Below are 26,147 nucleotides of genomic sequence, written 5' to 3' on the forward strand. Positions count from 1 at the left end.
TATTTTGTGACAGGATAGGACATATTTTTCCTTTTTCAGGGTTGGCTCAGGAGTGGTATCTGCTTAAGTGACTTGATCAGAGATGCACAGTAGGTAAATAGAAGTAGGGGGAATCAGACCTTATTCTCTGGATATGTGAGGAAGCTCCTTAACAGTTCAGAGAATGTCAGTCTTCTATGTTAACTGCCAGACCAGTTAAGGAGGGGAAGTGCATACATATGAGATAAAATCAAAGATATTTTAAAAATCAGCGACAGAAAAAAAAAGCCAAAGTACTCTGATTCACTTAAAAGTTAACAGATCAAAAGGTTTTCAATCCATATGCATTTTCTGATCAAGAACTACAAAATTCTAAAGACGCATTGTAGGCTGGCCATAGCTTTCAAACGTTCATCTCCCAAGTGTGAAATATTGCTTCTCATAGTGTGGCAAACATATGTAAAACATAGAGCACTCACTAACAACTTCTAGAAAGGTCACAACATTGTTAAAATGAGCTACTTTGAACTTACAAAATATTATTTTGATGAATTAGTATGATCCAGTATTATTTACAATGGATATTAGTGAAAATAAACGCTTAACAATAAATATGCAACAGACCATTTCACTGAAGAACAATGTGGACCATGGACGTTTTAAGTCCCAAAAAGAGAAACATTCCTCATAATGAAATACAGTTGAGTCATGTGACTAACTGCAATCTTCACTGATTTAACAGAAATTGAAAGTGTGACAGATAGTGCAGAGAATTAAGGCCTAAAGGTGAGTTGATTTCTGTAGTTAAGTATATAGTGATTGATTCTCTCTACCTCCATTTGCTTACTGTGGTTTTCTGAGTAAGTCAATTAACCAGCCAGTGTTCCCAGGTTGTTGACTTTACATGGCTCTAACATGAAGAAAAAAGATTTGACCATTTGTTAACTAGGAAAGTCCACCTTGGAATTAGGCCAATTTTCAGCAGAGGCCCATGGAAGAAATTCTTCAGCTGCATATCTTTGTAACATGGGAGGAAATCCACACAAATGACACCTCAGCAGAGAATCCAACTGGAAAACCTCTTGCAGTGAGGTGACAACGCTACCACTGCACCACTACACCATCTGAAGATGGGAGGCAACATTGCATATTTTAACACTATGAAACTTTACTGACTGGCTTTATTGATTGACATTAATGCTCAATGATTTACCTGAAAATGAAGTCTGATGAGAAAGCTGAGTGATTCTTGCTGGCTGGTAATCCTCTGAAATAGTCAAAGGTTTCATTGAAATTGGAATGTCTGGCTGGTTGGTAATCCTCTGAAATAGTTAAAGATTCCTTTGAAATTGGAATGTCTGGCTGGTTGGTAATCCTCTGAAATAGTCAAAGGTTCCATTGAGATTGGAATGTCTGGTTGGCTGGTAATCCTCTGAAATGGTATGAGGTTCTAGACAAACAAAACTATACATTTCTGTTGCCATTCTTATTGGCTAGATATTAAAGCAAATGGCAATTGCTCCTATCTCAGCTGCAGTTACACTTGCTGAAAAAAAGCGCCTTTTTTAATATTTATTGATAGAACTGAGGCACACACCAGAGCAATTTGTTTTCAGCTGAAGCAAATGCTTCTATATGTCCTTGTGTATAGCTGTCCATGGGCACAACATATATAAATCTTTGTGATAGTCATAATGGAGGCGTATGTGTCTTGTACAGACTAATGGTCAATGAAATAGCAGGACTCGCACTCCGCACGGGACGCCCCCGAAGCATAACAGGAAGGTGAGTGTTAGAATATATATAGACAAAGCAGGTGACCTAATGGTAGAAGATTTACTTAATAGGGCTGGGATGGGGTGAGTGGGCTAATGTATGCAAGTAGATGGATAACAGAATAGTATGGGTTAATAAGGGAAAGGGGTGGAGAAGAAAGTGGGAGAACAGAGGTGTAAAGGAAGATAGCATTTTATGTTCCAATGGGAATTAGATAATGTTATAGCATAAGAATTCTTCCATTTGTTACATGTTATATTTATACATGCATTCTACCACTACTGATTGTTTTTAAATTTCGCTATATATTTAATGTTGACAAGGACTGTGTTATCAATACAACTATTTAAGTTTGAATAAAAGTCAGAGATATAGGAAGAATGTATGGAAATGGGGTTATCTGGGAAAGGATTAAGGCTGAATTAACTTATGCCATTTCACAGCTGAACATGGTTAACTTTTGAGAATTCCAGCAATACTGATGTATTTGCCAGGGACGTCCCACTCGTTTTAAAGGAAAAGATCACATATAGCTTAATTTAATGAGGGATGATGGTAAACCATGACATGCACAAGGGGATGCTGGCTCATATTTCTGCCAACAATGACAAAGATATTTGTGCAATTAGTAGGACTCATTTGTTTAAGGTGTTTAGCATTTCTTAAGCCAAGGTAGTGTTGGATGTGCCTACCATTGGTGGTAAAGGAAGTTACCAGTAGAAAAGTATTTAGATTTAAGATTTTTGATTAGGCATTAAGACAGCTATAGTGAACCAAACAGAGCATGTAGGGTGATTTACAGCTTGCTGAAATTCCCATCTTCTAAAAGTTAATTTTGGGGTTCTGTGGAATCTGTCACTGATGGTGTCATTGGCAAATACTGATACTTCATCAAAATTTCTAGTAGGTTTGAAAACATTAGAGGTGCTAAACTTAAATATTTAAATCCCATGGTCACACAACTGTGGATAAATGTTGAAGTCTCTCTATATAACACTACATCTGGTTCCACAGATGCAGGACAATGTTTGATAAAATAGATAATATGAACTGCAAACACAGTTCATCCAGGCATATCACATTCAGAAAACGTAAAATTAAGCCATTAAATAGGTAACAAATAAAGTAACTGACAATTTCTCACAAGTAATAAACTGATAAAAATAGCTAAGCCACTGAAACTATCATTATATTTGTTAGAACAAATCTAATATCATCGCAACTCTCATCAGTGAAAGAATTATCTTCTATTATAAATAATCTGTTTAAAGAAACTATGGCTTAGAGACATCACTGTATAAGTATTAAGGAAAACTTGACAGAAGAGCAAAATCTTTAGAGAGAGAGTTGGTGGTTGGCATAATGGTTAAGGTGTTTATCTCACAGACACAAAGAAAAGAGTCTGATTCTCACTTTTGAGGGAAATTAGCTAGGCATAAAATGGCCTACAAGGGCAGCTACGCTAGTAATTACCAATGAACAACTATAACAGAGAGACTCTTTGGCAAGACAAGTTAGGTAGTCATGCTCTTCTACTCAGCATAGATAATATGGGCAAAAATGATGTAGGGAATATTTGTGAAAAATGAGTCATTGAGACATAGTATCTTGGTCAAAAGTGGTTATCAAAATATATAACTTTTTGAAACTCCAGACTGGGCAGCAATTTGCATGTGTAGTATCTTGTATTTCAAAACAGAAATGTAAGACAATAACTATTTTATGTGTGGTTACCAAGCACCTATGTATAATTTAACAAGAAATGATGTAAATTAATTAGGAAAGTGGCATTCAAAGCTCAGTGATTTAATTTGACAGTTAAAGAGAAAGGTTTTCCTATACTTTGTCAAGTTTAATGTGCTTGAGTTTCAACCCATCAACTTCTATCCTCAATTTTGAACTCATCAAATGCTTTTACAATAGGAACTCACTGTCAGAGTAGTTTCTGTGCATTAGCAGTGAGGCATTGTGCACTGTGTTTGTTTTCTTTATTGTTTTGTAACATTGGAGTTGGTGTAGAAAAGTAAGGGAGAGTGGTAGTTAAAGGGTTCTACGCTTTGGTGCAGTGGAAGACAAAAACTATTTTTATTGATTGTGTTATTGAAATGGACCTTCAGCCAGTTTGTTTCATATGGTCTAAGTGTAAGTAAATTTAGGCTTGAACAAAACAAAGGGAAAGCAAAGGGAAGTATTTGCCTGGCACTGTGAAAAAAACAAATTGTTCAGTATCACTTTTGTTTTTTAAGTTACTGACTGCTGACTCCAAAATAAGGAAGCAGATGAGAAAAAGATCCATTTTTACATAGAAGGAGTTAGAGAAGACTAAAGTCATGGCTCCTGGAATGCTGGAGTCCAGTGTGCAAAGGGGGGTTTATACTCAAGTTGTCACGGCTTTTAGTGAATTTCTGAAAAAAAGCCTTGCTACTCACTGATTGTAACTTCCTCCCTAATCAAATTAGACAACAAGTCAGCCACATAGACCATAAGACTGAAGTCTGAAGCATTTTCCAATGTGTCAGTATTCAGAGATTATGCAAAGGCTAATCAACTAAAACTGAGTGATAAGCTAGCTAAAATCAAAACCCCTTCCATTCTGATTGATTTACTGCTTATTTATACATTCATACTTTGTTACTAGGCTAATGGCCTCTAGGGCTCTTACAAGCCTAGCCTTGTATCCCAAACCTCATTTGGATCTCATGTATCATTGGCATCTAGAGAAGGAGAGTTCTGCATGTTGGTCAGGAGGCAATTAAGGGATTTGTAAGGGGGTATTAGTTAGGATAATACTTTTCTTAATGACAGTCTTTGTCCATAAGTGACATGGGACCCAGACAATGGGGTACATTTACAATTTCATATCAAATTTTCAATGTTTCATTTGAATAAGATCAGGGATGAACTCTGTTTTACATGAATGGGGAGCCTATTCCATATAGTGAGGATCCACTGGGACACATATCTGTCTCACCAGAATGTTCTGCTTATCTAACAAGTGAAGTTCGGATCCCTGGATGTAGTGTTTCTGGTGTTATTTGTTTCACCCATGTGCAATAGATCAATCAGTGTAAGCCAGGCAAAGATCCTCTCTTAGCAGCCTGGAAGAGACTGAATATCAAGACAGAACCTTTAAGTAATCAGTGTAGGGCAGTGTGTTCATGCCCTGAGTTCACCTTTTGAGAAACCTTTGTGGGCGTTGCAACTGTTGCAAGAGTCTGGTAAGGTGCATGCCAAAGGGGGCATTGCACTTAATCATAGGTCTAATAACAGCTAAGTAGAGTGGTGTTATAAATTTCTTGTAGCTGCATGCCATACCCTTACCTATAAGTTGGGCAAGATAGAATGATTTTGGCACCAGTCATTCATTTGTCTGCATTAAACCCTCTTGCAAGATATTAGTGTCTTAGGGGGAATCTATAATAACTTCCAATACATAGTCATCTGTGAACTTGGTAAGCCAGGGGCCTTGAACGTTCATCTTGATAGCCAAGAAGTAGAAGACAAAGTTCCTTGCCCAGCATGGATCCTGGGGTACACTGCTGGTGACCTGTCTCTTAGTGGAGGTGGTCTCAGCAATTCTGACTGCTTTGGTCTTGTTTGTGAGCCAGCAGTTATCCCATGAGTTACAGAGGTATTTATGCCTAACTCAGAGAGCTTGTCAATAATGCCCAAGTGGGGTATTATACTGAATGCCTTGGCCAGGTCAAGATATGAAGTATGGATTGTTTTACTTTCATCCATTAGATTGGTGACCTTCTCAAAGAATTCTACCAGATTAAGTTGGCACAATTAACAAAGTCAAATTGGGAAGAGTCCAGTGGCTGTAGGTTGCCCATGTCCTTGTTTACCATTTCCATGACAATTAATTCCATGGCTTTGCTTATTAGGCTTGTTAGATTGATGGGTCTGTAGTTGCCTGTGTAGGCTGATGGTCCACCCTTTGGGAAGGAAATGACAGTTGTAGTCCTCCAGTCACATGAAACATAGCCTGTTTTGAAACTGTAGTTGAAGGCTGCCTTGAGTGATCCCAATAGGTCATGTTTTAGACTGCTCATGAGGGAACTGCAGATGTCGTCTGGACCCAAAGAGGTGGTATTCTTGACTTTAGTGAGTGCTGCTAGCACCTGGTCCTTGCTAATAGTTGGAGAAAGTATGTTGGAGGAGATTTCATGAGGGTGAGTTAGTAGAAGTGGTGGGTGATGTCTAAGCTGAAATTATCAGCCGGATGATTTTGCTATGTCACCATGATCGGATAAGCTGGTGCTGGTAACCACCAGTATAACACACTGCTGTGTATTACCTTTAAAGTTCTGTACATAGCAGAAGAAGGCCTTCTGATCATCCTTAGTCTGCATGGCTATCTTGACCTCATATTTGTCCTTATTGTACTTAATTAAACCTCTAAGGTTCTTGTTTAGTTGCATAAGAGAGCTCTTGTCTTTAAGGGATTTGCTCTTCTTGATTTTGGTCATGAGTTTTTTTATTTACTTTTTTCTTTTTTCATAAATCCTGTTTAAGTGAGAATTAGACCACTGGGGTTTGTTTTTAGTGTTTGTTCATAGGTTCATAGGTTCATAGGTTCATAGGTTGGTACTAGGCTATCAGCCCTAGGGCCTACACAAGCCTAGCCATAATAATTCCCTGGCTATTTCTTCCCACATTATTTACTTTCCTGGACCCCTGTCTAGCAGGGCGACTGACGTGATCCCTGGGGTGAATTTTCTTTCTCCCATCCAAATGTCAAGGTTCCTCTTGAAGAGGTCCAAAGAGGCACTCTGCTTGACATGTATGGGCAATCTATTCCAGAGTCTGGGGAGTCTCTGGGTCAGGAACCTATCCCTCCAGCATGTTTTGTTTATTGTGATGACAAGGTTTAGATCCCTGGAGCGTGTAGCTCTGAGGGATTGGGATTTCTTTAAGTGTAGCATGTCCAACAGCTCTGGGTTTGACATGGCCTTGTATGTTAAGCAGAGATCGCCTCTGAGTAGACGATATGCGACAGAGTATAGCTGGAGTTTTTTAAGGCGGTCAGCGTAGGGCATCTGCTTTAGGCCTGTGATTCTTTTAGTGAGGTATTTCTGAGGCCTTTCCAGTTGTTGCAGATGTCTTGAGAGGTACATACCAAATGGGGCATTGTTTTCTATAATAGGTCTAATGAGGGATGAGTACAGTGGGACAATGACCTCCTTTTTTCTGGATGAAAAGCCCTTTGTGATGAGGTGTGCCACATAGAAGGATTTCCTGACTGTTGTGGCGATGTGGTTATCGAAGGTGAGACCACTGTCCACCTGTGTCCCTAAGTCTCTTATCACACTTTCTGTGTTTAGTGTACTGCCACCTATATGGTAATTCATGGATACATGTTTTTTCCCAAAGGGGATAACAATACATTTCTTGGCATTGGGCTTGAGCCCATGGCTCTGGCACCAAGCATCTGTTTCTGTAAGGCCCTTTTGTAGAGTATCCACATCATTTGGGAATTCAATAATGGCTCCCAGTTTGCAGTCATCTGCAAACTTTGTTAGCCAGAGTCCCTTAGTGTTGACCTGTACTTCAGAGAAGTAAATGCCAAACAAGAGCGGCCCCAGGACTGAACCCTGAGGTACTCCACTTGTCACTTGTCTGGAGCTGAATTTGGAGTCGGCTACTTTTACAGTGTGGGTTCTATCAGTAAGCCATTTAGCAACCCATTGGGTGACATAGGGATTAATACCCAACTTAGTAAGTTTATCTATGATTCCAGAGTGGGGGATGGTGTCAAAGGCCTTGGCAAGGTCTAGATAGGCTGTGTGGACCACCTTACCCTTGTCCATGGCTCTGGAGACTGATTCAAAGAAGTCAATCAGGTTCAGGAGACAAGATTGGCCCTTCACAAACCCAAACTGGGTGGGGTCCAGTGTTTGAAGGTTGCCAATGTCTTTGTTTATAAGTTCCATGATAATACGCTCCATGGCCTTGCAGATAAGGCTTGTCAGACTGAAGGGATGGTAGTTTCCGGGATCCAAGGTGGATCCCCCCTTGTGGATTGGGATAACTGTAGCTCTGCGCCACTCAATGGGCACGAAACCTGAGGTGAGGCTATGATTAAACATGACACTTAGGTGAGGTGCCAGTTCATATTGTAGTTCATGTAGTACACAGCCCGGGATGTCATCTGGTCCCATGGATGCTGTATTCTTGACTTTAGAGAGTGCGTTTTGTACCTGTGTGGCCGTTATTACTGGAATTTGGCAATCTTCCGGTATTGAGATGGGCCATTTAGGGGGTGAGAGGGGGGTGAAGTTGGCACTGAATCGATCTGCCAGGATATTGGCAATATCCTTTGGATCAGTATATTTATTGCCATTCTGTTTTAGCTCAGGTTTTGGGTTTACTTCTGGTAGGTACATCAGCCTCTATGTAGCCATTCATGTGTTTGTATAGGGACTCAGTGAATAATTCTGCATAGGTAGCTGTGGTCTTGGGGTTAGGGGGAGCCTTGAATTCTGACAAACTGTCTCTTAATAGGATGCAGTTTGTCTTAGAATAGACACCATTAAAGAGGACAAGATATGGGGGGGGGGGTGCAATACTCACCCATGCTGGTGAGTAACAGACCAGTGTGTTTGATCCTCTGGATGGAATATGTATTATCTCTTCCAAGGTGTTTGTATTAATTAAGCCCAGAAAGCATTGTGCCTGTGAGTTTGAGGCAGTGTTAGTTTCCCATTCTATAGATGGGTAATTAATGTCACCTATGAATAGGGTTTTTGGTTAGATGGTAAGTGCCTCTATTAGGTTTAGGTAAGAGTTGTGAGACTCTAAAGGCATAAATGGTGACCTGTAGCTTGCTGTGATATGCTGAGGGACCTTACTTTGGTTACTTGCATGTAGATAAGTTCCATGGTATCATTCTGTTTAACCAACCTGGAAGTATGTTTTCATCTAACGTAAATTGGGGACACCTACACTTTTGGCCTCAGTCTGTGCTGTTGTTAGTCTAAATTTGTGGAAAATACTGTATCCTTCCACTGATGAAGTACTTTCTATGGCTTTAAACCAAGTCTTGGTCACAGCACAGTTGTCTACATTCTTCAGAGTCTGGAGAGCTTGAAGGGTATGCAGTTTTTTGTTTAGTCTCCTAGGATTGAACAGCAACACTTTAAGGTTGTTTGGAGACTTTTTCACTATGTTGCTAGTTTTGTCTTTTTAGCATTGCCTAAAATAGGCTTTAATGGCATGGATAAAGCTTTATTCAATATCTAAAACCCTAGGGGTCAGGTGCAGCCCATCCTTAGTAAAGCAACATGGTCTGTCAACTATGCAGTCCCATGCTAACAGATATTGGACTCCTGCTGAAGTGATACCAAAAACTAAGCCAATTATTAAAATTACTCATTTTAGGTCTGTACTGTGGCATCATCCTTGGTAAAGGTAGAATGCTGCTTAGTGCAAAGCCCATACCTCTCTGCAACACATTTTCTGAGAGATGCATTATATCTTTTTTCATATAGACCAGTGAGGTACATCTCAGGTCATTTACATCTACATGCACTATGGCCGAATCATATCAGTATCTGGGATGCAATGACATGAGTGTGTGCATGATATTGTATATCCTGACTCCAGATAGGCAACTAACAATTATCTTCTCCTTGTCTAACCTCGTAGGTTGGGCATCTGTGTGTCACACAATGGAGTTCCCAATGACAAGAGTATTAGGTGAAGTGTATACTTGCATTATGGGCCTTGGTTGGGGAGGATGGGTGCATGCTTATGTGAGATGTTTAGTGTTTCCTTGGTATATGTTGTAGTGATTGCTAAAGAGCAGTGTTCCTGTAGGCAGTTTTTGAAGGCTTTAAGGTTTGGGAAGGTTTCTTTTAAGCACTCCAGCATAAGACAAAAAATAATTCTATGCAACTTTTAAAAGGTGTTAGACCTAATCCCAACTTTATAGGGAAATTTTACTGTTTAGACTTTTGCTTTTATACAGGGCACTGCTAAAGGTAGGTAGCTCCAGACAAACTTGCCTGATTTACAGTAGAGAAAAAAAAAGCTTGAAAACTGACTCATATGTCTTCTAGCCAATAAAAAACCAACTTTGAGCTCCCTGTAATGCTTCCCAACTCAGACAGACCAAGTAAACACCTTCTGCCACAAGATTATTGGAACTGCATAATATAAAACACAGCAAATATAGTTCTCGGGTGCAGACTGAACAACCTATAAGTACCAAACAACTAAGTCACTGGCTAATTCACCCATCTGCAAGGTAATTTGTAGGCAAACAGAAACAGAAAAGCCAACAATGAAAGAATGAATGTTGCCAGAAGATTAAATAGATGCTTTAAAATGCTCAAGCACTGTAGTGATCACTGTATAATCCCAGTACACTACCTTTCTTTGTACCCCACTAACTACCTTGATTATAGCAAGCTCAGATGCTCATTAGCCTAGTACTTATTATACAGCAGGAACTTCTTATTGTAACATTTGTTAATTTCTGTTATGTACTTTGCAGAAAAAGATTCTAGTTGTCTACTGATGTACTATGTTCTTCATCTGTAAATATGTTTGTAATTAATTGCTATGTTAATCAAATTGTTAATCGCTATGTAATCCAATGTAACTACTGTGTTTATTTTAACTGTGGAGCTTTTCTCCCTGGGCCTCCGCTGAAAATGGACCTACATCCAGTCGGACACTCCCGGTCAACAAATGTAAATAAATAAATAAATAAATAAATAAAGTACAAGTGCAGTAAATCAAGAACATTTTCTTATCTTAGCCTGGATGGCTTTGGATGCAGTTGAAACCTTGAAAAGAACTGCAGAGCTCTGTTGAAGTGAACAGAATCCTTCACTGTTGAATTATTTGCACATGAAGAGCTGCATAGACACATTTCTCCACCTCAGAAATGAATACAATGCCAAACTAAGCTCTCTCTCTCTCTCTCTATCTGTCTATCTATATATGTATCAGCTCATTCTATGCAAAAAATAAATCTAACTCAAAAGATGCCAAAATTATGTTTCTATACTAAACAAGAAACCCTGAACCATAGGTAAAAATAGACACCCAGGCAAAGGATAACCATAAAGCCTTTTTTAATTATGCCAAATATCATAGAAACAATGCCCAGTACTGTGCAGAGCTAATAGTAAATGCTATCACATTCTCAGGCTTAGAAGACATCACAAATCTACTACCAGGCAAATGTGGCTCAAACTTTAGTGCTCTCCCTCCAATATTTTCAGATCTCATACCCAACCTACACCCCAATCTCAAATCTCCCAACAACAAGATCTCAGAGTGCTATCTAAGGCCAAGAACACTATGTCTATGGGCTAGTTAACATACCAGGCTGTCTACTAGTCAGTGTGATCCCCTGCATAAGCTATTCAATATCAGCCTTAACACAGGCTTCATGGCAGATAAATGGAGGACAACAGCAGCAGCAGTCATTTCCTCACACAAAGGTGGTCTTCAACAGACCCATTTAGCTATACACCCATAAGACTGACCATTCTCATCTGTAAGGCAACAGAAAAGATTATTTTAGAATTTTTAAAAGAGGATATTTTTAACCTACATTTTCTCGACACAGTTCAGTTCAAACTCATCAAGTGCGGGATTTGCCTATTTCACTTGATTGACTTCTTTGAAAAAGGTATTAAAGCAAAAGATGAGGGCAAACAATTCATACCAGATATCCAGATTTCCCATACTTGAGCGTCATAGTTATGCACATTCACCTAGATGGCAATTCCTATGTAACTCACTGGATAGCAAACTGGCTTACAAATAGAACCCAGGAGAGTGGGTGGCTCTACCTCCTCCAAAAGACCTGGCACTGGCAGTGTACTCCATGGTTCAGTCTGTTTGCTACTCCTCTTTGGCATTTGCATCTCAGAGGTCAAAACTAATTTTAAGAGTCTGTGGGTGATGAAGTTTACAGATGTCTACTAATTCACTGTCTTCATAAGCTCCCCAAATGACTCCAAGCTCCCGTAAGAGGGCCGGACCCGAATAAATAACTGGAGTCAAAACCATGGACTAAACCTGAATGCCAAGAAGTGTATAATTGTATCCATTGACAAGCATGGTTCCACTTGTAACTAACACATTGATAACATACTCCTAAAAATTGATCACATAGTTAAGGATCTTGGAAACTATATCAGCCCGCTACATATTCACTGTTGTAAAACACTTCTTTTTCATCACACAACTTATATCTAAAGGTGCTGGACCACCATCTAGGGATGTAATCATTCAACTGAACACTGTGCTCATTAGGCAGATCATTAGCTATAAAGACTCTTTTAGTATGTACATGTTCACACACTTTTCACAAATGAAATGACCATGATGCTTTCTCACTAAAATAAAGGGGCTTAAATCATAAAGCTATGCTGACTTATTCAAAGCTTTGACCCTGTCTGTAGTGAGGGTTGACATCTACCTCTCATACAGAGCTTTAATAGATGCTATTTTGTCAGGCCTATTGCACACACCTAAGTTCAATGTTATCATAAATACCCACTGAAGGGATCTCAATCTCTTTTATATAATGAATAAAACATATTGAAGGGATAGGTTTGTATCACAGAGAATACTGCTTCAATAGAGCTGTTTACTACTTCATATAAAGCAAAACACTTTTCTTACTTTGTAAAAATATAATTTGGACAAATGAATGGGTAACTGCAAACTGACTCCTGCTTCCACACCCCTATCCATCATGAATAAGGGAAACGTTACTGTCTTGTCATTTCCTTGTTCAGTCTTGAGTGGCACAGTGGTGCAGCAGATAGTGTTATCCTCTCACAGCAAGTTGTTCCCCATTTGATTCTTGGCTGGAATGCCTTCTGTATGGAGTCAGCATGTCCACCCTGTGTTTGTTTGGGTTTCCTCTGGGTGTTCCTGTTTCCTTCCACCTTCCAAAGGCATGCATTAAGAGAACTGGACACTCTAAAATGACCCTATTTGTAAGTGTGCATGCAAGAGTGTAGTGTGGAAGAACTACTGTGGCAGGGCTAGCCACTCTGTGTTATAAACCTTGGCTCTAGATGATTGTCACTGTTAAAGTGACATCCCGACCCCATGTGCAAAAAAATGGGAAGAAAGTGGATGTGGATAGATGGAGGGAGTCTACATCTGGGTTATTTGTATGCAAAATATTTGGACTAAAACTATCATGTAAGGCTAGGCTTGTTAAGATCCTCAGGGATCAATAGACTAGTAAGTAACTTGGAATGCATGAACCTATTTATAACAATTTGTATTCCTTGTAGTCTTGTTGAATGCCACTTTGAATTATCCTAGCAGTAGGGCTCACCTAAAAATAAAACATTTTTATTATACTAGGATGGTTTACAAAGAGGAAGTGATTATAATTCTACTAATAGGCTGTAATTCTAGTTGATAATAACCAGACATAAAATCCAGTTTGGTAAATTCTTTTGCCCCATGTAGTTCAATAAATATGTCTTTTGTTCAAATGACAAACGCGTTTCTTTTGCATGGCCTTGTTTGTAACCCTCATGTCTATGTTGACTCTTTTTTTTCATTTGCATTTATATATATTTTTTAGTTTGTAAGGCATTCCTTGTTATCTGTCTATGCATATTTTTACACTATTTAGATTCAGGTTTTATTTTTGTATAGCCTTTTTTGTAACCTTCATGTTTATGCACATTCTTTCTTTATCCGGTTTTGTGGTTTGAGTGGTATTAGAATCAGTGATGCACATTATGTTGGGCTAATATCTTTATAATACTGATTTGTTCAGTTTTTCTTAAAGTCCTTTTCTACCTTTCTCTAAAGTGAAAATGTAATCACTTATATGAGTGTGAATTTAAAGATATTTCTGAGGCAATGTGTAACTTTTGTTCATTTAGTTTTCCAATTATTTGAAACAGTGTTGGAGAGTTAAAAGGAACTCCAGCACCAGTGAGCAGATCTGTGGCCAAAACAGAAGGTTTCTGTGATCTCAAAAACAAACTGATTCAGTGACATGTTAGCAGCAATAAGGAACGACTTCATTATCAGCTAATTTACATATTCTTGATCTGTCTGTAATTAATAGGAGTGCAAAATAGCACTTTTCCATTCTAAGCATCTCTGACGGTCTATGCATTGCATTGGCACAAATAGCCCCATCATTCACTTTCACACACACACACACACACACACACACACACACACACACACACACACACACACACACACACACACACACACACACACACACACACACACAAACCGCCATCCCTCTTATCTCTCCTTGCATTGACAAAAGGTGTCTGTTGTAGCCCCTGACTTTTTCCCCTCTTCTCTTCAATCAGAAATGATTACAGTCAGTCAGTAATGCCAGGGCTTTATTCTTATTATTGTTCACAGATTGCATTGTATTGGTAGATATCATCATCATCATCATCATCATCAGCCCCCTTTTTCCCATTTTCTACATGGGGTGAGGGTATTGTGTTAACTGTCCCCATCTCTCTCATCTCAGTGCCACACTCCTGCCTTCTTCAACACTCATGCCTGACTGTTGCAGATCTTCTTTCACACAATCCAACCACCTCTTTGCTGGATGTCTTCACTTCCTCTTACCTTCTTCCTGTCTGTCCCAAATCGTCTTTAGGAGATTGTCTTCTGCTTTCCTGCACATGTGTCTGAGCCATCATAATCTATTCTCTTTGATCTTCTCTGCAATTGGAGATACTTTGACTTCTGATGTTATGTCCTCATTTCTTTGTCTGTCCCACAGTGTGCATCCTACCACCCTTCTCAGGAACTTCATTTCCATCACGTCTAGCTTCTTCATCTGCTCTGCCTTTACTGCTCGGGTTTCTGTTCCATACAATAGTACTGGTTGCACCATTGTTTTGTAATACTCCTTAGTTTTCAGCTTCTTTGGCATTCTTCTGTCATAGACTATACCTGAGACTCTATGCCAGTTGGCTGCAGCCCCTCTGATTCTAGCTTTGACCTCTTCATTCAGACTTCCCTTCTCCTCAAACTCCCCTCCCAAATACTTGAAGCTATTTACCTGTACCACTATCTTCCCTTCTATCTTAATTCTCAGCTTCTTCTGATTTTTCCAATTTGCTGCCATTACTACTGTCTTATCTGTGCTTAGTTTCTTCCTATGTGCCTTCAGTTTTGCATTCCAGTCCCATATCCTTTGCTGATGTTCTTGCTCAGAGTCTGCCTGTAATGCTACGTCATCTGCATACAGTAACATTGTTCATATGTCACGTTCACCCTGTTTGCTGATGTAGTCCATCACCAGTATGAACAGCAATGGGCTGAAAGTTGATCCCTGCTGTTCACCCACTCCCACTGGGAGCCCTTCTGTGAAGCTGAACACTTCGTTCTTGAATCATTGGGTCTTTACATAGCCTTTACTAATTCTACCAATTTTTTTGGGACTTCGAACTACCACAGTACTGCCCAAATCAGCTTTCTTGGGACCTTGTTATATGCTTTCTCCAAGTCTAGGAATGACCAGTTGGACTCTTTTTCTCATCTCTAGCTTTTTCTTAACTATCTGTCTCACTGCAGACATCGGGTCAGTTGTGCTGCATCCTGATCTGAATCTGAACTGCTCATCTCCCATCTTACATTCCACTACTCTGCATATCCATTTATCAATCACACTCTCCAGAACTTTCATGCAATGTGATAGGAGTTTAATGCCTCTATACTGCCCACAGTTGTGAATGTCCCCTTTGTTCTTGTACACTGGCATGAGTATGCTTATTCTCCAGTCATCTGGACTATGCCTTTTTCTCCATACTGCTATGAGTACCCTCAGGGGCCATTTCTCCCCTATCTCACCCAGCATCTTTATCATATTTGCTGTAACCTCATCTGAGCCTGCTGCTTTCCCTGACTTCATTTTCCTTAGTGCAGTTCTTACTTATTCTAGGGTGGGCAACTTTTCCTCTCTCTTCATAGACTGTTTTTGGTGCAGTACAGCTTCTGTGGGGTTTTCTTCACTCAGAAGCTGCTGGAAATACACCTTTCATCTGCCTTTGATGTCCTGTGGACTGGTGAGCAGGTTGTTGCTGGCCTCCGTTATGAAGAGTGTCTGACTATCTTCTTTATCTTTCTGATGTTGCCTCGCAATCTGATATATTGTAGTTTCTTTGTACTACCTACTGAGTCACTTTCCAGAAGTTGGTACAGTGCCTCTGATGCCCTATTCTTTGCTATTGCAACTCCTTTCTTAGCTTCTTTGTTAGCCAACCAGTGTTCCTTCCTAGCTTGGTCAGTCCTTTCTATCTCCCATTTTTTCCTACACTCCTTCTTTCTTTTGATCACTTCCTGGACTTCTACATTTCACCACCAGCTTTTCTTATGTACCTAATTTCTATACCTGGCCTGGCCACATATCTGTTCTGTAGTTCTAACACATGCTGTTTTGAGGCGCTGCCATTCTTCTTCAATTCCACCTATTTCCTCCTCTTCTTGGGGTGCTAAAGCCCTGAGTAATTTCTTGAACTGTTGTACTTTTTCACCAGTCAACTTCCAGGTCTTCAGCCTGGTCTCTGTTGACCTTAAAGCCATCTCTGACCACTGCTTGCAGCTGATTGTGGCAACCAGTAGTTTATGCTGTGGACCGACTGTTTCACTGGGGATGACTTTGCAATCATGGATTCTGTGCCTTTTCCTTACTAGGAGGAAGTCTACCTGAGTTGCATGTTGGCCAGTCTTGTAGGTGATCTTATGACTGTCTCTCTTTCTGAACCATGTGTTGGCTACTATCAGGCCATTTGCCAGACAGAAGTCTAAAATGGCTTCTCCATCTTTATTCCTGTTCCCCCACCAATGTGGACTCAGGCAGTCCTCATATCCTATTCTGTCTGTTCCGATATGTGAATTTAAGTCACCCATTATCAACACCAATTCATGTTGTCCTGCTTTATCCAGTAGGTCAGAGTGCACTCTTTGCCTCACTATCACAGACCTGCTGTGAGGCATAAGCTGAGATTATGAATTTTGCCCTATCATTACACTGGAGTCTGCAACCACAGCAGAACTTCACCAAACAACAACCACAAAAAAAAAAAAAAATGGTCATATATATATCCAAAATACTTTATTACCACAAACTTCTCTAGCACCTCAGCTCAACCTCCTTTACAGAGAATGAACCCTCATACAAATACTGGACACAAAGATTGGACAGCGCATTGGTGCAGTGGTTATGTTGTCACCTCACAGCAAGAGGTTCTCTGGTTTGATTCTTGGCTGGGGTGCTTTCTGTGTGGAGTCTGCATGTTCTCCCTGTGTTTGTGTGGTTTCCTCCCATGTTATCAAGACATACATCTAGAATGTTTCTCCCCAGGTCTCTGCTGAAAATTAGCTTCATTCCAAGTCAGACTTTCCCAGTAAATAAATGTTAAATAAATAAATACAAACACTTCTATACAACAAAAAAACCATCCAATTAAATCATTAAGTGGATAATTAAAGACAATAAGAAGCAATTAAAACTGATTACATCCAATTAAATGGGTCTACTTCACCCTGTCGAAGGTTGATGATATCGAAGCTGATATTGTTGGCACCAAAATGTAGAAAGCCAAAGTCATTGTGCGTGTAAACGAAAATCTCCATAAGGGGAGATTTCCATTTACTGCAATGTAGTGCGGTCCCGGAGTTGGTATATTTAAGTAGCGGGGGTGTGGGGATGCAGGAGGGCTTGCCCCCTGCATAGAGCAATTTGTGTGGTGTTTGGGTGGGTTTTTTTTTGTGTGTGTGTTCGATGTTCGGGGGTTTCGACATTTGCGTGTCGATTATTACACTGTCGACAGTTTGAGTTTTTGACAGCATAATATAAACACAATTAAATTATGTATCTCCAGTTGCATTCACTGCTTAAACCCTTAGTGGATAAAGATTCAAGTTTTAACATAAAACTTGATTCTTTTTTTTTGAGAAGCTTGTTTTTTATATCACAAACGTCAGAAGGTTCAAGATTTATTTGTTCCAATACTGAGGGCTGCAAACCTAATACTTTCCCATTATGAAAGTCTTTAAAGTGGACAGCTACAAGACTTTCTACTCTACATTTTTTTAATATCTGTAATATGTTCCTTTACTCATACAGAAAACAACCTCTTAATCTCCCCAATGTAAAATTTACCACATGGACATCTTAAAGCATAGACCACCCCCCACTATCACAACTAAAACTCCCTTTGCTTTAAAATGAATACCATTAACTATTCATAGGTTCATAGGTTCATAGATAGGTATTAGGCTATTGGCCCGAGGGCCTATATAAGCCTAGCCAAAAAGGTACCTTGGCTTTTGCCACTCAAGAAAATTATTTTCCTGTGCCCCTTTTCGCAGAGCCACAGAAGTGATCCCCGGGGTGAATTTCCTATTTCCCATCCAATCATCAAGATTTTTCTTGAAGAGTGCTAATGAGGGGCTTTGTTTGATATAGATAGGTAGTTTATTCCAGATTATGGGACGTCTTTGAGACAGGAATCAATCCCTCCAGTATGTTCTGTTTATTGTGATGACAAGGTTTAGGTCCTTAGAGCGTGTAGCTCGGAAGGATTGAGATTTCTTTAAGTGGAGCATGTCTAACAGCTCCGGGTTTTGCATAGCTTTGCATGTTAGGCAGTGATCTCCTCTGATCAGGTGATAAGCAACGGAATAAAGCTGGAGTTTTCTGAGACGGTCTGCATAGGGCATCTGTTTGAGGCCAGTAATCCTCTTTGTGAGGTATTTCTGTGGCCTTTCCAGTTGTTGTAGATGTCTTGTGAGGTACATACCAAAACTCTATAATGGGTCTAATGAGTGATGGGTAGAGGGGAACAGTGACCTCTTTTTTCCTAGATGAGAAACCTTTTGTGATGAGGTATGCCATGTAGAAGGATTTCCTGACTACTGTGGCAATGTGATTACCAAAGGAGAAACTACTGTCCACCTGTGTCCCAAGGTCTCTTATCATACTTTCAGTGTTAAGTAGACTACTGCCTATGTGGTAGTTCATGGGTACAGAGTTTTTACCAAAGGGAATGACAATGTACTTTTTGGCATTGAGCTTGAGGCCATGGCTTTGACACCAGGCATCTGTCTCAGTGAGGCCCTTTTGTAGGATGGTCACATCATTAGGAGTTTCAATTATGGCTCCTAGTTTGCAGTCAGCTGTGAACTTCATTAGCCAAAGACCTTCTGTGTTAGCCTGTACTTCAGAGAAGTAGATACCAAACAGGAAAGGACCCAGGACTGAACCCTGTGGTACTCCACTTGTCACTGGTCTGAAGTCGGATTTGGAGTCTGCTACTTTCACAGTGTGGGTTCTGTCAGTGAGCCATTTGGCAACCCATCTTGTGACATTGGGATTTATACCTAGTTTAGTGAGTTTATCTATAATTCCAGAGTGGGGGATGGTGTTGAAAGCCTTGGCAAGATCTAGATAGACTGTGTGAACCACCTTACCCTCGTCTACGGCTCTGGTGACTGCTTCAAAGAAGTCTGTCAGGTTTAGGAGACATGATCTGCCTTTTACAAACCCAGATTGGGTAGGGTCCAGAGATTAGAGATTACCAATGTCTTTGTTTATAAGTTCCACCATGATATGTTCCATGGCCTTGCAGACCAGGCTCATCAGGCTAATGGGGCAGAAGTTCCCAGGGTCCACGGTGGCTCCCCCTTTGTGGAGTGGGATAACCATCACTGTGTGCCATTCAGTGGACATAAAGCCTGAGGTGAGGCTATGATTTAACATGGTATTTAAGTGGGGTGCCAGTTCATTCTATAGTTCCTGTAGAACGCAGCCTGGGATGTTGTCAGGTCCCATGGATGCTCTGTTCTTGGCTTATTAGAGTGTGTTTTTTACCTGTGCAGCCGTGATTACAGGAACTTTGCATTCTTACAGTATAGAGATGGGCCCTTTAGGGGATGAGAGGGGGTAAAGTTAGCACTGAACCTATCTGCCAGGATGTTGGCAATATCAATTGGTTCTGTATATTTAGTGCCATTGTTCTGTAAGTCAGAGCAGATCTGAGTGTTGCCATTGAGATTCTTGACATAGCTATAAAATGCTTTGTGGTTGTCTTTAGAATCAGTGGTTATTTTGTTTTCATAACTAGCTTTTGAGAATTTTATGAGGGATCTCAGCTTCTTACTGAGGTTGACCAGGGAGTTCCTCCAATCATGGGATTTTACTCTTTTTTGCAACAGTTTCTTTCTTCTGTTGTAGAGTTTGTTTTTGGCAGGGGACCACCAGATTTGCTTCCTTTTTTTGGAGGATAGCATCTTGGTTCTGTTAGGGATAGCATGATCCATGCTATTTACCACATGTCTGCAACAAGAGCATTTGCCACAGGGGATAGTAAGGTGGTTGAACCAAAGTGCTAGAGAAATTCATGTTGATAAAGTATTCTGGATATATTTCTGACCCTTTTCTTTGTGGTTGCATTACACTGGAGTCTGACAGTCATGAGTCTGTCACTAAAGCTGATAATATCCCTCACTGTCTTCTGAAGCCTCTCTCTCACCACAATACCCACACCATTTCTAGCCTGTCCACCTCCTGAGCAGTAGACTCTGGATCCCAAGCCAAGTGGCTTTGCTACACTGCCCATACATTCTGTCTCTTGGATACATAGAATATCCAGCCTCCTCCGTATCATCATGTCATCTACTTCCAAGATGCATCCTGTCAGTGAACCAAAGTGAACCTACATTAAGTGTAACAATTCTCAGTTCATGTTTGGCAGGCTGATTAGTTTTACGTCCAGTTTTCATGCAACAAAGCTATTCTGTGTAACCCAGGCTGGGCAAATAGGCACCCGCTGGCCAGTAGCTTATTGACCCAGGGCTGCTGGGCTTTATGCTGGGCACACACTGGCCAATAGCGGCATATGCACCCCTCCCACCATTAGCATAGGTCCCTGGCATAGGACGGGTTCTCAACCCACTTATCACCGGTAACTACCCATGCCCATTTTGGCAAAATTAGTCCAAACAGGGATTGGTCGGAGGGCAGGATTAAAGCTTGTACTTTGTGCATGGGAGACAATGCTTTAGTACACTTTATACCTGACTGTGAAAGGTACATTCCATCCTTTGCCCCAAAACATAGAGCAGGTTTCATAATACTATGCTAATGGAAGTGAAAGTAAAATATGTGAAGTCTCATTTAATGTAGAAGAAGATTTACCCGTGTAAGAACTGTTGCAAGCATTTAGTAATATAGGCATTACAGATAAATATTATGAGGAAGGTGCTGGTAAGCAAAGAACAGCAATGGTATATGCTGAGGTATAAAGATGTTATGTCTCAACATTTTAAGTCTGTGTAATATTTCTTTAAGATATGTGTGTGTGTAAAACTGAACACTCTATCAGAATTTAATTTATTGCAGGAAGTGTGAATTTAGAAATGCACAAGCAAATTGATCTTGCAGTAAAGTCTTTCAAGCTTGAACCTACTGATGCTTATCTTTAGTATGTTTCTGTGCTCAGAGTCATGCAAGATACTCTTGGAGGCAGTCACTTAATTTTAAATAATTAAATTGTACATTGTTTAAATCATTGCTAATCACACAAGGTTAGAGTGTAAAGTGTTTGATGGATATAAAGAAATAAGATGGAATTGAACTGATCATATGGAGCAGACAAAATACCATTTTTTAAAACAAAATATGGAGAAAAGTTGCCAGTGAGGTTGCTTTGCCTTTTGCTATGAGACTGCCACAGATTGAGACATTCATTTTTGTCTGACTTGTGGCTGTCTTAACAGATGATCATATGAGCTGACTTATGTGGTTGGTTATTCACACAAGTACTACACAGAGTTCAAGAAGAAACAATGCATAATATTTATTGTTTTCTTACCACAACATCCTTTATATAGTTTATCTTTCAATAACAGTACTTAATAGAAGTTTATTCCTTAGAGCATCATTTCTAAAATGATAGTTTATGGAAAGGTTTGAGACCACAAGGAATCAGTTTCTGGAATCAACGTTTTCATGGCTTGGATGACCCTGATTAACTATCTCAAAGTGATAAATCAAAATAAATAAATGAGAATTATCTGTAGTTATTTACTCTAGAAAAAAGTGCCTTTTTTCTGACCTTGTTCTCAAAGACAATCACGTATTGACATAAATTTCTGTTTCTCATCTACATTACTCATGTTTAGCTAACATACAGCTACCACACTTCACTTTTATAAGAAACATGTTTTAGAAAAATAAAATAGCAGCATCTTTTTTAACAAAGAAAATCAGTATCTCTGACAATGTGTGTTTGAAAGTGTATATCAGACAGCTGTAAAATATATGCAGTTATCTGCTTGCCTCACTTGGCTTTCAGAATGCTGAATCTACAGTTAACTCTCAGTTAACCATAACTCAAGCATCCATCATTCACAAACAAACGGCAAAAAAATACTGAAGAAATACAGGACAATTTTCATGAGTTGCACTTTCTGCTTCCCCCCCGCAGAAACACACCTTACATTTTTAGAGTATTAGAGTTTTAAAAAGGCAGATAGGAATAAATTCCCTCTCTCCCCAACCTGAGAACAAGTCAAACCAAACAAATGGTATAGGTTTCAATATTAGTCAGGCCTATTTTTAATAGTAACTCTCAAGCAGCCAGAAAGTACAGTTATCTGGCATCTACCAAACCCCGTGTGTGCCAGTTAACTGAGAGTTTACTATATATATAATTTTCTAAAAAGAAAGAAAAGGGAAAAAAGGGTTTTAGATAGGTAAGCTAATTGGACAAATAAACCCTTTTCAAGTGTGACCCAGGAGTAAAGTCTGATTAAGTGACTTGCTCAAAATCGTGCAGTAGAAAAATGGAGACTCTTGGAATTGAAGCAAGAACTACTGCAAGGCCTAAGCCTATCATCTCATCAACTCAAATCCTTGTGTCAAGCTCCACCATCAGGTTAAGAGTGCAGCATTATTTCTTCTCTCATTGTCTTATTCAGGTTTAAATAAGATAATAAAAATAAAATAATGAAATTTGAAAGCATTTTTACCCACATGGCTTATGAAGACAAAGTTTATAACATCTGACAGTATCAAATTCAGTTATGAAAATGCATCAGTGTCATAACCTTCTAAAGATGGAGAAGTGAATATCACCTGAATAATTTTTTGTCTAAGAAAATTGAATATACTTCAGAAACCATAACTATCAGTTATGGATTCAGTTTTTATTTCAAATAATTGGACGCTCTTTTATTGTCACTAGACATTGCAAACGAATTGACTTAAATTCATAGCCATCTACTAGTACACAGTGACATTCTTGTAAGATGAAGACAGAAATCAGTATCACCTTCATGCATGGGATAATTCTGCATTTAGTAATTACTTTACACAAGAAAGTGTGCCTGTCAATGGAGGCACTTACGTTCATTTCAAATAACCATCATAACTGTCTGTGAAGTAACTATCAGGTTACAGACAATGAGTTTTGGAAAAAATTCTAAATAATAAAAAAAGTAATGCACATTATATAAGGAAAATGAACACTGTGCTTATAAGCTGTCATATTTAATGGTGCAGTTGTTATGGTAATGTGAAAATGTATCAACTATCTAATAGAAATGTTCTTGTTGGTATGATTGAATTCAATACAACAAAGCATATCCTGTTGCCCTTTTGCATTGTAAAAATAATAAGTTGCTTTTAATGTGTGTCAGAATGAATTGGAAAACAAGTTTCCATTACTGTTGCAAACTATACCAACAGAAGCAGCAGTCTGATTGACGCTGTCAGAATATGAGATATTGCTGTATCTGTAAAGTATAAATGTTTAAGCGTATTTATGTGATATAAGCATCAATTGACTGTAATTGTATGACCTGCATGTTATACAGTATCCTCAAGTAGTCTCATACATATGCTGTGCTTTATTAATATTTACAGCTATTTGATTTAGGGTATATTTCCTAAACTTTAATATATTTTACCTAGTATTAAGGACTATTATAATCATTGCCATGTATTATATTGTAAAACACCTGATTTCCATTCAAAGCGGTAGTAATCTGCATGACTATAGTCAACTTTATAAATGAATAAACAAGACACATTTTTGAGAGATGATATACTAGCTGTGTATATATAATAATAATGTAGAACATAGATCTACAAAAGTTTGTACATAAAGCATGCAACAATTTGAAATAAATGTGTTGAATTTCTAATATCACAGTGAACATTTTGTGCTGTGTATGGCATGAACAAAATAAGCAGATATCTTGTTGGACTTCAATTCTTTTTAAACTATTCCCTATTATTTCTTATGGCCTACAACACTGTTTTTGGTAAATACTTTCATACTGAAATAATAAAGCTGTAAAGCTGGCATACAACATACACACACACAGGTATATATATATATATATATATATATATATTTTTTTTTTTCATTATTTGCATTGTCCCATATTGCCCCATCGCTCAGTAAGAGCATCCAATCATTTATTGGCCTTAGTGTGAATTGCTTGTCTTCTAGAATATCTGCGTAATCTAAAAATGATTGCGTATCCAATGTGTGATTCAGATATGTCACTTGGATAGTGTCTGATTGCTTCTCTTATGAACTGGAACATGTTATGGAATGCTTTCTTGATATACATGCTGTGACACCTCACCACTTGACCAGCAATCAAGGAGCCTCAGTCCTCACTTCTGGCAACAGTGGGGGAACCTTTCCTGGGAGGATGGCAGGAAAACTCACAATATTTCCTGATGCAGCTCTCTAGATCAAGTGCAATTTCCCTTATTAGCATACATAGACCATAGTCACTCCATGGCTGATTTCTCCCTCTTCCTCCAGATCCCCAGTAAGACTCACCCTGCCATCCACTGCAGATACTCAGCACCAGGGCTTCTCTATCATTGCAAGGTTTCATCATGTTAACATGGTACAGTTTGCACCCCTGCCTCCTGCCTAGCAGTTCTATCATGTAGTTAACATCACTAACTTTCCTTACTACTTTAAAGAGTCTCTCCCAAGCTGCCTACAGGTTATTGTGTCTGACAGAAATGAGAACCAAAACCTGCTGCCCCACAGCATACTCTCTAGCTCAAGGATTCCTGGCATACCAGACCTTTTTCCTGCTGTTGGGCTTCTGACAGATTCTATCGGGCCAAGCTCATGTGTTCCCTGAGCCTTGTCCTGAGGTTTAGGACAATGCCACAACAGACTCCTTGTGGGAGTCACACTCACCCTCACACTCATAATCAAATCTAGAGGTCCCCCTCACCCTATGCCCATACAGCAACTCAAAAGGTGAGATACCTGTGGATTCCTGGGGCACCTCTCTATAAGGAAACAACAGATAGGTCAAATATTTGTCCCACTCCCTCTTAACTTGGTCTCAAATGCATGTAGAAGGGTCTTTAGTGTACAGTTTAACATCTCCACCAGATCATTAGTCTGGGGATGGTAGGGGTGGTCTTTAGGTGCTTCCAAAGACAAGCCAGCAGGTCTGCCATGAAATTGGCACCTCTATCAGTCAGTATTTCTTTTGGGAAACCTACCCTGCTGAAAATCTCTAACAAAGCATTTGCTACCTTTTCTGCCTCAATGGAGGACAGAGTCACTGCCTCAGGGTATCTGGTAGCATAATCTACTACCACTCGGATATACTTCTTCCCTGTGGAATTTGGGGTACTCATATGCCCCATAATATCCATAGCTGCCCTCTGAAATGGCTTCTCAATCACAGGCAAAGGCATCAACGGAGCTTTGACCTTGTATCTTGCCTTGCCTACATTTTGGCACTGCTCACAGGTCATGCAGTACCCTATTACATCCCTAGAAATCCCAGGCCAATAAAAGTGCTGCATAATACATCTCTTGGCATACTTTATGACCATATGACCTGCAAAGGAAATGTCATGGGCTATAACTAAAAGTGCGAGATGGTAGTCTCTGGGTACTATCAACTACTGTATTTTCTCACCTTCTGCCCCTCCTTCAGGGGTCCACTCTCTGTACAGTAACACTTTGTCCCAGTGTACAGATTCCTCTTTTCATTGAGAATCATTCACCTTCCTAAGTGCCTTCCTCAAACCTTGTAATGTGGCGTCTGAAAGCTGACCTTGTATCAGCTCTCTCTTTGTAACCCTTCCCAGCTCCCCTTCTACAGGGAGTCTGGTATCTTCTGACTGCGGTGCCTCACTGTTCAGGCTGGGTATTACTCATGTCTGCCAATTGCAGTCACTCGTTCCAAGGGAACATCAGAACCCACCATCTGCTGTGGCTCATTTTCAGCTTCACTGCTACACAGTGGTTCCCTGAAGTAGCCACCTCACCAGTCCTGGCTTCAAGTGTGCTGTCTGTCTGCCCCCCCCCCAGGCTACCAGACCCAGATGCCTATCTCCAAGCCTAACTGTG

This window comes from Protopterus annectens, chromosome 3.part0 (assembly GCF_019279795.1).
Source record: "Protopterus annectens isolate FY-2018-M chromosome 3.part0, PAN1.0, whole genome shotgun sequence".
NCBI classification, from domain to species: Eukaryota; Metazoa; Chordata; order Ceratodontiformes; family Protopteridae; genus Protopterus; species Protopterus annectens.